Consider the following 10,813-nt stretch of genomic DNA (forward strand, 5'->3'; position numbering starts at 1 on the left):
TTAATTCTTCGGTGCTCAGTTTTCTTCATAGTCCAACTCTTACATTCATACATGACCACTGGAAAAACCATAGCCTTGACCAGACGGACCTTTGTTGGCAAAGTAATGTCTCTGCTTTTTAATGTGCTGTCTAGTTTGGTCATAACTTTCCTTCCAAGGAGTAAGCATCTTTTAATTTCATGGCTGCAATCACCATCTGCAGTGATTTTGGAGCCCCCAAAAATAAAGTCTGACACTGTTTCCACTCTTTCCCCATCTATTTCCCATGAAGTGATGGGACCAGATGCCATGATCTTAGTCTTCTGAATGTTGAGCTTTAAGCCAACTCTTTCACTCTCCTCTTTCACTTTCATCAAGAGGCTTTTTAGTTCCTCTTCACTTTCTGCCATAAGGGTGGTGTCATCTGCATATCTGAGGTTATTGATATTTCTCCCGGCAATCTTGATTCCAGCTTGTGCTTCTTCCAGCCCAGCGTTTCTCATGACGTACTCTGCATATAAGTTAAATAAGCAGGGTGACAATATACAGCCTTGACGTACTCCTTTTCCTATTTGGAACCAGTCTGTTGTTCCATATCCAGTTCTAACTGTTGCTTCCTGACCTGCATACAGGTTTCTCAAGAGGCAGGTCAGGTGGTCTGGAATTCCCATCTCTTTCAGAATTGTCCACAGTTTACTGTCATCCACACAGTAAAAGGCTTTGGCATAGTCAATAAAGTAGAAATAGATGTTTTTCTGGAACTCTGAAAATTTGCATGTTCTTGGTTATTTTCTATATATAAACTTTTAATTATTTTTTCAACAATTTTTAGTCTGTTTAGCTCTTACTAACTCTAAAAATAAATGCATTTTATTAATAATTTAAGCATTCACTTGCTTAACAACTCAATTTAATAAGTATAGGCAACCTAAAATAATTTCTTAAAAATCTTGGACTGTAATCTGTCTAGTTGGGATATTTCTGCTGATAAAATTAATCAACTTAACTAGACCTACATTTTACATTGTATTTTAAAAGACAAAGTGATAGATAAGCTCTAAAGACAGCTTTTTTTATAATTACTTTCCCCCATATGTTCAAGTTTCTGCCACTAGATTTATGTGGGAGCTAGCTCAATGATTTGTGCTGCCCCCGAATCAAGGCATAATCTCTGTGACACTATTTTATCATTACTTTTCTTACAGTTTTCATTATCTAAGAAAGTGACTGTCAACCGTTAGGGCCACATCAGAATCACTTGTAGATATGGCGGGAAAGACTAAATTTTCCCCAGTGATGAAATGTGTGGTATTCTTCGGATGTGTTGGGACACTTCGAATGTGTGTGTGTGTGTGTATATATGTGATTATGCTGAGTTGCTCACTTCAGTCATGTCCGACCATAGCCCACCAGGCTCCTCTGTCCATGGGACTCTCCAGGCAGAATACTGGAGTGTGCTGCCATGCCCTCTTCCAGGGGATCTTCCTGATCCAGGGATTGAACTCAAGTCTCTTATATCTCCTGCATTTGCAGGTGGGTTCTTTACCACTAGCACGACCTGGGAACCTATATATTAAAACAAATAATAATAAATATATTATCCAAATTGCAACACTTTTGAGGGTGAAAGAATTAACAATAATTCCAGGATCCTGGCCTAAACTAGGGCTATGGAACATGACGCAAAAGCACTGTCTTTATATTTTAAAATGTATCAGCTGAAATAGTAGGAAGCTGAGAATCACTGTGGAAAATCTGCTTTTACCTTTATTTTCAATGGTGTTCCTTATCTTCAACTTACAATTTCTGTTGCATGGCAAATAGAAATCATCTTGAACACTGTATTCTCCTTGAAGTCAGATGGCCTAGTTTCAAATCTTGACAAAGTGCTTAATTTTTCTGGGCCCACTTTTCCTATCTGTGTGATGGAATTAATAATAGTATTATAGAGTTGTTACAAGGATTAGAGAGTTGACTATGAGTAAATATGTGGTGAAACATTTAGAATAGTATCCCTGGAGCATATTACTGTGTGCGCTCATTGCTCAGTCTTGTCCAACTCTGTGACCACGTGTTCCGTATTCCTTCCAGGCTCCTCTGTCCCTGGGATTTCTCAGCCAAGAATACTAGAGTGGGTTGCCATTTCCTCCTCCAGGGGATCTTCCTGACCTAAGGATCAAACTTGCCTCTCCTGCACTGTGCCATCTAGGAAGCGCATAGCATAATAATAAACCCTAGTATTCATAATAAAATTATTAGTGCCTGCGAGTGAACGATAATGTAGTTGAATTTTTATAAAGTATGAGCATTCCGGGGTTATGCATTTGTTTCAGGAAAGCACTGTGGTGGGCAGCCTCTAAGATGACCCCCAGAGAGCCCTGCCTCCTGGTGTTCCTGCTGACTCCAACCCCCTCCCCTTAATCGTGTGCTGGACCCATCTCTAATAAACAGAAGAAACGACAATGGTGGTGGGATGTCACTTCTGAGATTAGGTCGCAGAAAGACTGTGCATTGACTTTTGCTATCGCTCCCTTGATGTTTCTTCTCCTTTCTTGGATCTATTGCTCTGAGTGATGAGCAAGATGGAGTGTTGTGAGCACCTGTAAGCAGAGGCCCCCATGGTAAGGAACTGCCTCTGGACAAAAGTCAGAGAGGACCTTAGGTCTGACAATAGCCATTTGCAGTAGCAAATGGTAATTTACAGATAGTAAAGAATCAAATGTGTGGATCACAATAAACTGGAAAATCCTAAAAGAGATGGGAATACCAGACCACCTGACCTGCCTCTTGAGAAACCTGTATGCAGGTCAGGAAGCAACAGTTAGAACTGGACATGGAACAACAGACTGGTTCCAAATAGGAAAAGGAGTACGTCAAGGCTGTATATTGTTCCCCTGCTTATTTAACTTATATGCAAAGTACATCATGAGAAACGCTGGGCTGGAGGAAGCACAAGCTGGAATCAAGATTGCTGGGAGAAATATCAATAACCTCAGATATGCAGATGACACCACCTTTATGGCAGAAAGTGAAGAGGAACTAAAAAGCCTCCTGATGAAAGTGAAAGAGGAGAGTGAAAGAGTTGGCTTAAAGCTCAACATTCAGAAGACTAAGATCATGGCATCTGGTCCCATCACTTCATGGGAAATAGATGGGGAAAGAGTGGAAACAGTGTCAGGCTTTATTTTTGGGGGCTCCAAAATCACTGCAGATGGTGATTGCAGCCATGAAATTAAAAGATGCTTACTCCTTGGAAGGAAAGTTATGACCAAACTAGACAGCATATTAAAAAGCAGAGACATTACTTTGCCAACAAAGGTCCATCTAGTCGAGGCTATGGTTTTTCCAGTGGTCATGTATGGATGTGAAAGTTGGACAGTGAAGAAAGCTGAGTGCTGAAAAATTGATGCTTTTGAATTGTGGTGTTGGAGAAGACTCTTGAGAGTCCCTCGGACTGCAAGGAGATCCAACCAGTCCATTCTAAAGGAAAGGAGATCAGTCCTGGGTGTTCATTGGACGGACTGATGCTGAAGCTGAAACTCCAATACTTTGGCCACCTCATGTGAAGAGTTGACTCATTGGGAAAGACCCTGATGCTGGGAGGGATTGGGGGCAGGAGGAGAAGGGGATGACAGAGGATGAGATGGCTGGATGGCATCACCGACTCAATGGACATGAGTTTGGATAAACTCCGGGAGTTGGTGATGGACAGGGAGACCTGGCATGCTGCACATCATGTGGTCACAAAGAGTCGGACACGACTGAGCGACTGAACTGAACTGAACTGAAGGAATCAAAATAAATAGTAGGAAGGTGTGCTTTCTGAAGTATCTATACCTGTCTCCTCCCCCTCCCCCCAAATCTAAATACTCCATATCAGGTCCATAAATAAAATCATCAGAATTACCAAATTAAAAATAGCTCAGATTGTGCTTTGAAATGAGGAGATATTTGATTATAAACACAGCCTTGGTAAGAATTCTAGTGTGGAAATTAAACTGATCGCATTTTGAAACTAATATAATCCTACAGTTTCATGTCAGTTTTACCAGTTGGTGGAGCTATAATTCCAGATAACACTTTTGTATGCGTTCATGTAAAAGCCATAGTGTTTACGTGGAAACAATCTCTCTGAGAAATGTGGATAGAATGTATATTGCTAATTATTAGATATAAGTACTCGCTCCAGTGATTACTCTTCATCTTTGCCAAGCAATTTTTGAAACATATCAAATGGAAAACTTCATATAATCATGGACTGTTAGTGCAGGATAATTTGCTTATTTTTAATTCGGAAGATTTGAAGAGAATATTTCTTAGAAAATAATATGTTTGTACTGGGAAAGATATAATCTAATAAAAATTTAAAGATGAACATTAGGTCTTCTAAGATGTCATTGTTTGGAGATTATGAGAAGGAAAAGTGAACCTTTGTCAACCACAAATGAGCACTTGCCAAGAGCATTTGCCAGCGACTGAACAACAACAGTGGCATCTGCCATGTGCCTCTGCAGAGATTGAACCCCATGCTTCTGCAACTGCGGACCTTCAACACCCCCTGAGGGGAATTCAGGGTGGAGAGGGAGGCACTCTGTGCTCCAGGGAAGCTGGCAGAACAGGTCTTTAGATGGTTAGTTATTTTCAGGAGCTGATTTCATGATCCCAATCCTTGCATCTCCTCATACTTAGAAAAGCACAAAATCCATTCATGGTGACACCAACTGCTCCTGACAAGCAGAAAACTTCTTGTAAAGTAAGCACTTCATTGCACTGAACTTCCCCTTCACCAAAATCTTATCTATTGACCTTCCCCTACTACCTCTTTGGAGGAGTCTCTCAGAGTTATCTGAGGTGCTATCTCCTGGACTGCAGTACTCATTTTGACCCAAATAAAACTCAACTCACAACTCTTACTTTTTGCATCTTTTTAGTTGACACCTTGGAGAGCAAAGCCTACAAAAGTTTCCTGAATCAGGCAGTAGTAGAAGAAGACTGATTTTCGCAAAGAAGAAAGAAGACAAAAGGTGGAAGTTTTGATCACAAGCAAACATAAAAGATGCATAAAAGTTCTATAATATAATCCTTATGGCCTCTTTCCCCTATTCCATTTTATTTAATAAACACAAGTCTGAAATCCCTTTTCTGAAAACATTGGGGCCAACAAAACTTTAAAATTAGAAGCTTTTCAGATTTTTAAAAAGGAAAACAGTATTTATACCATATGTGTGTGTGCTTAGTCGCTCAGTCATGTCTGACTCTTTGCAACCCCATCGACTGTAGCCCGCCAGGCTCCTCTGTCCACGGGGATTCTCCAGGCAAGAATACTGGAGTGGGTTGCCATGCCCTCCTCCAGAGGATCTTCCCAACCCAGGGATTGAACCCAGGTCTCCTGCATTGCAGGCAGATTCTTTACCATCTGAGCCACCGGGGAAGCCCATTATACCACATAGTACATGACATTTCCAGCCTGTTGGAGGAATCACCTTTAAATAAATGTGAATCTCAGACTAGGTTCCACAAGAATCTGACTCTGAGACAGAGGTTCATGGAAGGACATTTATCATTCCTGTGGCATGATCCAGACCAACATCCCTGAGGTTTCTGAGTCCCAGATAACCTAGCTTTATTCAGAAAAATATTACTAAGTTTTTCCACCAAACTTTTCCATTGACGACCAAAACTTGGGAAGTGGGCACCAAGAGGTACCCCAACGATCATTTGAGTATACACATATTGCTCCCTGCCCACTTTGTGTTACTTCTACTGGTGAAAATGGTCAGTTACTCCTATCAACATACTAACTCCATTCATATTCTGGTCATTTGCAAGAGGAATATGATGCATGTAGGAGGCAACCCTTACCTGATAGTTGAGTATAGGTCTTGTCGTGTCTTGGTGGATATGCTTCTTTTTTGAGGGAAGAGGACCCAGAGTGGCAGGGATGGGAAGCATACATTTGCCAGGTGAGTCACTTAGACTGATGACAAGTGGGATTAATCCTGAGTCTACACTTTGTTTTCTGGATTTATACATTCTATTTACTAGGGACACAGCATCATAGAAAGACCTCTGAATTAAAGGGGACACTATGTCCAGAAGGAATGACGTCATTGTAACACATCATCTCTGAACTTGTACATACTTCCTTTGCCTGCAGCAGGCAATTCCATTGCTCTATCTGGCCAGCAGCTTCTGCGTGCCACTGTGTGGATCATGTGTCACAGACCATCAACAAACCCCCTTTTCAATAGAATGGGTCCTTTGACCTGACATAATATTTGTGGAGTCTTGTAGTGATGAATCATACGTTTTATAGATCCTAGAACAATGGTGCTGGCTAGGGATTCATGGGTAGGAAAAATGACTCCATAACTGTAGCACGTGTCTGTTCTAATCAAAATGAATCTGCATACCTTCCAAGGTGGAAGGAGTCTAGTGTATCCTGCTGGCCTCCCAGTGACCAGCCGGTGCCATATAGACAGCTCAACAAAGGCCTCTATTTCTGGCAGGTTGGATATTTTGTGGCTTTGGCAGATAGGAGTCCATACTGTTGCATAGCCTCCAACTCTGTCATCATGGATACTTCTTTTATGTACCTCGTGTGTCAGCACTGGGGTGGATGATGACAGAGGCTGACTCATGTAAGTTGGTCAATTCAAGTTTATTTACCGGGGTGTTTAGTGTTGTTTTCATGGTGGATATCTCTGGTGGGCATTAACATGTGCTACAAATACATCCACAATGTGTGACCATACTCACATGTCCAAACCCACATCTCTAGCCAGAACTCACTGAAACTGATCTTTCAACATTTCTCTTTCCAGGACCCTGATCAACCAAGCCACTTCCCATTGCCCAGAATTCCACATATCTTCTAAGCTTGGGCCATTTCTATATCCCCACAAAATGGATGAGTAGGGCACTGTCTGAAACCTCTGATCTTTGAGATGATTTCCTATCATCACTGTCTTACCTTGAATAAAGCTATAGTAGAGTTGTCATATAATTCTGTCTCATATCCATATCTCCAGCTTACCCATTCATGAACCCAACCACTCCATCAGCTGATTGTAAATGATCTTTGTTGCAACCAGAGATGTGAGCTGAGGAACAGGAGCTGGTGCAAAAGTGATAGTGGGCATGAGGGTCGTTATCATCAGTCACACCCACCAGGCTTCTGATGGTTAAGCAATACTACCAGCCTTTGTTGTTTGGGCATTTTACTCATTTCTGCTGTTCCTAGTGAGTTTAGCCTTATAATGCATTCTCCTGCTCCAGGCTGCAAGAGAGAGTCACCACCTGAATTCTTAGCAATGTTGGTGCTCTTCTCACCATTGTAATCCCTATTGTATTGGAAAATCATGTGACATCTGGGTTCTTTAACTTATTGGCTTTATTAATGATAATTAAAGCTATAAATGTCATCATGTCACTTCAACTAATTTTCTGCTGCCAAATGAGTTTGCAAAAAGAAAAATAACTGTTGGATGTCAGAGATCTTTGGATTTTAGAATTGTGGGTAAGGCATTGTCAGATGGACAGAGAAAGTAGGAAAGAATACATTCTATGGGATTCCTGTGACAATCTTTTATGAACAAGGTGTCATGGTCCTATACCCAGAGACAGCAAGACATCAGTGCTACTTTTTGTTCTCCGCATGTGCCTGTTCTCCTATGTCGATCCACATGCCTCTACACCAGACCTCCTTGAACTTGATCTTTTAACCATTTTCCTTCCCGTCTCCTGATCAGCCAGAATATTTGCCATTTCACATGATTCCATACATCCAGAATGCTTGGGCTTAGATATGTAGTGGGAGGTAATTCTGGAATATAGGGGCAGAAATGAAAGTAGATCGGGAGACTGGGGTCTCATGTCACAGCAGATCATTGCAACCACTCACCTGTGACTCGGTGCCAATGTGGGACAGGAGGAGTAGCACAGCTGTAGTAGGAAGTTAGAGGGAAGACAGAAAATCCTGTTTATCTGGTGGCCACTAGCTAACAACACAATTAGTGGTTATAATGAAATATAACAAAACATGAGTTTGGTTATTTAAGAATGTGTATCAAAGACAGAAAAAAAAATTCCCGAGACTCTCCACTGTTCATATTTGTAGACTGTTGTCACCATAAACTGTTTATTTAAAATAGAATAAAACAAACTTTGAGAAAAACAATGGGGCAGCATACCAACATTTTATGTTTCTAGCACTGGTACATTCTTCTTAGTCTCAAATTTTGGAATCATTTGTGATATATCTCTTTAGACCGTACGTTGAACCAATGCCTATCATTCTTCCCTTAAAAGGTTTGTGTGCCAGGACATGGAAGTAACCTAGATGCCCATCAGCAGACGAATGGATAAGGAAGCTGTGGTACATATACACCATGGAATATTACTCAGCCATTAAAAAGAATTCATTTGAACCAGTCCTAATGAGATGGATGAAGCTGGAGCCCCTTATACAGAGTGAAGTAAGCCAGAAAGATAAAGAACATTACAGCATACTAACACATATATATGGAATTTAGAAAGATGGCAATGATAACCCTATATACAAAACAGAAAAAGAGACACAGAAATACAGAACAGACTTTTGAACTCTGTGGGAGAATATGAGGGTGGGATATTTCAAAAGAACATCATGTATACTATCTATGGAGAAACAGATCACCAGCCCAGGTGGGATGCATGAGACAAGTGCTCCAGCCTGGTGCACTGGGAGGACCTGGGGAAATCGGGTGGAGAGGGAGGTGGGAGCGGGGATCGGGATGGGGAATATGTGTAAATCCATGGCTGATTCATATCAATGTAGGACAAAACCCACTGAAATGTTGTCAAGTGATTGGCCTCCAACTAATAAAAAAAAAAAAAATTAAATTAAATCTCGCAATCAAAAAAAAAAAAAAAAAAAGGTTTGTGTGCATGCTGAGTAGTTCAGTCGTGTCCAACTCTGCGACCCCGTGGACTGTAGCCCAGCAGGCCTCTCTGTCCAGGGGATTCTCCAGGCAAGAACACTGGCGTGGGTTGCCATGCCCTCCTCTGGGGGTTTTCCCGACCCAGGGATCAAACCCACATCTCTTTACATCTCCTCTGCTGGCAGGTGGATTCTTTACCACTAGCACCACATCCTTTAAAAGGCATCTGACACTTATTCATTAAGTTCTGTTTCCATCTCTGGCTTTTGACTGCAAAACTTTGTCTCATTTTTCAATTATGAACTGATGTACTAATTGAGCTTCCCTTATCTAATCCATCCTGCCTACCACTGCTAGATTAGTTTTCCTGAAAAATCTGTTTTCAGTACCTCACTTTTTTTTTTACCAAAAACTATAAAAAAATAAATAAAAGTTGCCTGTTAAAATAATTTTAACAAGATTTTTGTTAAACAATTTAAAAAAGAAAGTCTAAACTGACAAAGTATTATAGCAACCCATTTGAGGGATTAGTGTTGAAGCTGTTACATAAAAGTTGTTTCCAACTTTGCAAAAATCAGTCTCTAAAGAAAAAGTGGAAAACATCATGATCATTCACTAATAAAGACATATAAACCAACAATGCATATGAAAAAATGTGCGAGTTGATAATAATAAAAGTGCAAATAAAAATATAACTCACCTTTCTGCACTAACCAGAGAGGACTCCATACAGCATTGTTCTGGGCTCCTATCCTTCCATGACATCCAAGGACCTTGATGTTTTGCTAATGAGAGATAAGGATGTCCACAGATTCCTTGCAGCAATAACCCACAAGGTGACATTAGCCTTGACTTCCAAATGGAACAGCAAATCAACAACAACAACAACGAAAAGTGGAATCTAATTCATTAATCTGTAGGGAAACTGGGAAAAGCTTAGAAGCCTTTGCTGGCAAACTCAGCTGATACCAGTATCGCATAATCGAGGAATACTGGCGATTGAGCTGTGCTAAATAAAGTTTGCAGCTGCCACTGGAGCCACTCCGATTGCTGGCCACTTAACTCCTGGAATCTTCAGCAGCCAGATCCAGGCAGCCTTCTGCGAGCCATGATTTCTGGTGGTGACTGACCCTGGGTTGGTCACTAGCCTCCCCACAGGGACACCTCATGTGAACTTGCCTGCAGTCACTCAGCAGAATACAGGCTCTCCTCTGCACCACGTGAAGGCTCTCATGGGGAAGGCAGAGACCGTGCTCTACAACAAGGGGGCTCACTTGTGAGTCTGAGGGGGTGGATGCTGACCCAGAAAGTTCGACACAAGTATGGCACCTTCTCCTGTGAACACCCATGGAAGGTCACGTGTAATCTCTACTCCTTCAGAGGCCCTAAAGGGACGGAAAGGAAGCTCAGGCTGTTGCATAACAGGCTTTTACAAAGGAGGGATCTCAGGATGAATGAACTGCTCCAGCTCTCAAATTTACTGCTACTCAATCCCAGGTCCCAGGCCCGTCTGAAGGTGGGAGGGGTCCTCGGTGCCTGTTCAGCAGTTTCCTACTGAAGAATGGAGAGCTCCACTCACCACTGGAAGGCTGGTCTGCAGTTCCCACTGCTGCCGACTGGACAGTGAATGGACGCAGGCACTGGAAGAAAAGAAGTCCCCAGGGCATGATCAATTTTCATTTTAGCACAGGATAAGCTTTCATGACACTCATATCATGTTAAAAAATATATTACATGAATCAGCCATGGATTTACATGTGTTCCCCATCCTGATCCCCCCTCCCGCCTCCCTCCCCATCCTCTGGCAAAAACCACTACAATATTGTAAAGTAATTAGCCTCCAACTAATAAAAATAAATGAATATATACATATATATATAAGAATATTAAAAAATAACAACCTGGATTACTTT

At 41.5% G+C, this 10,813-nt stretch overlaps 1 pseudogene; it reads right to left on the reverse strand.

Moving 5' to 3' along the window:
- Window positions 1–10,567, reverse strand: part of LOC133071579 (pterin-4-alpha-carbinolamine dehydratase-like) — a 120,809-nt pseudogene extending 110,242 nt beyond the window's left edge.
- Between the last annotated feature and the right edge of the window lie 246 nt (window positions 10,568–10,813).

This window comes from Dama dama, chromosome 17, assembly GCF_033118175.1.
Source record: "Dama dama isolate Ldn47 chromosome 17, ASM3311817v1, whole genome shotgun sequence".
Lineage (NCBI taxonomy): Eukaryota > Metazoa > Chordata > Mammalia > Artiodactyla > Cervidae > Dama > Dama dama.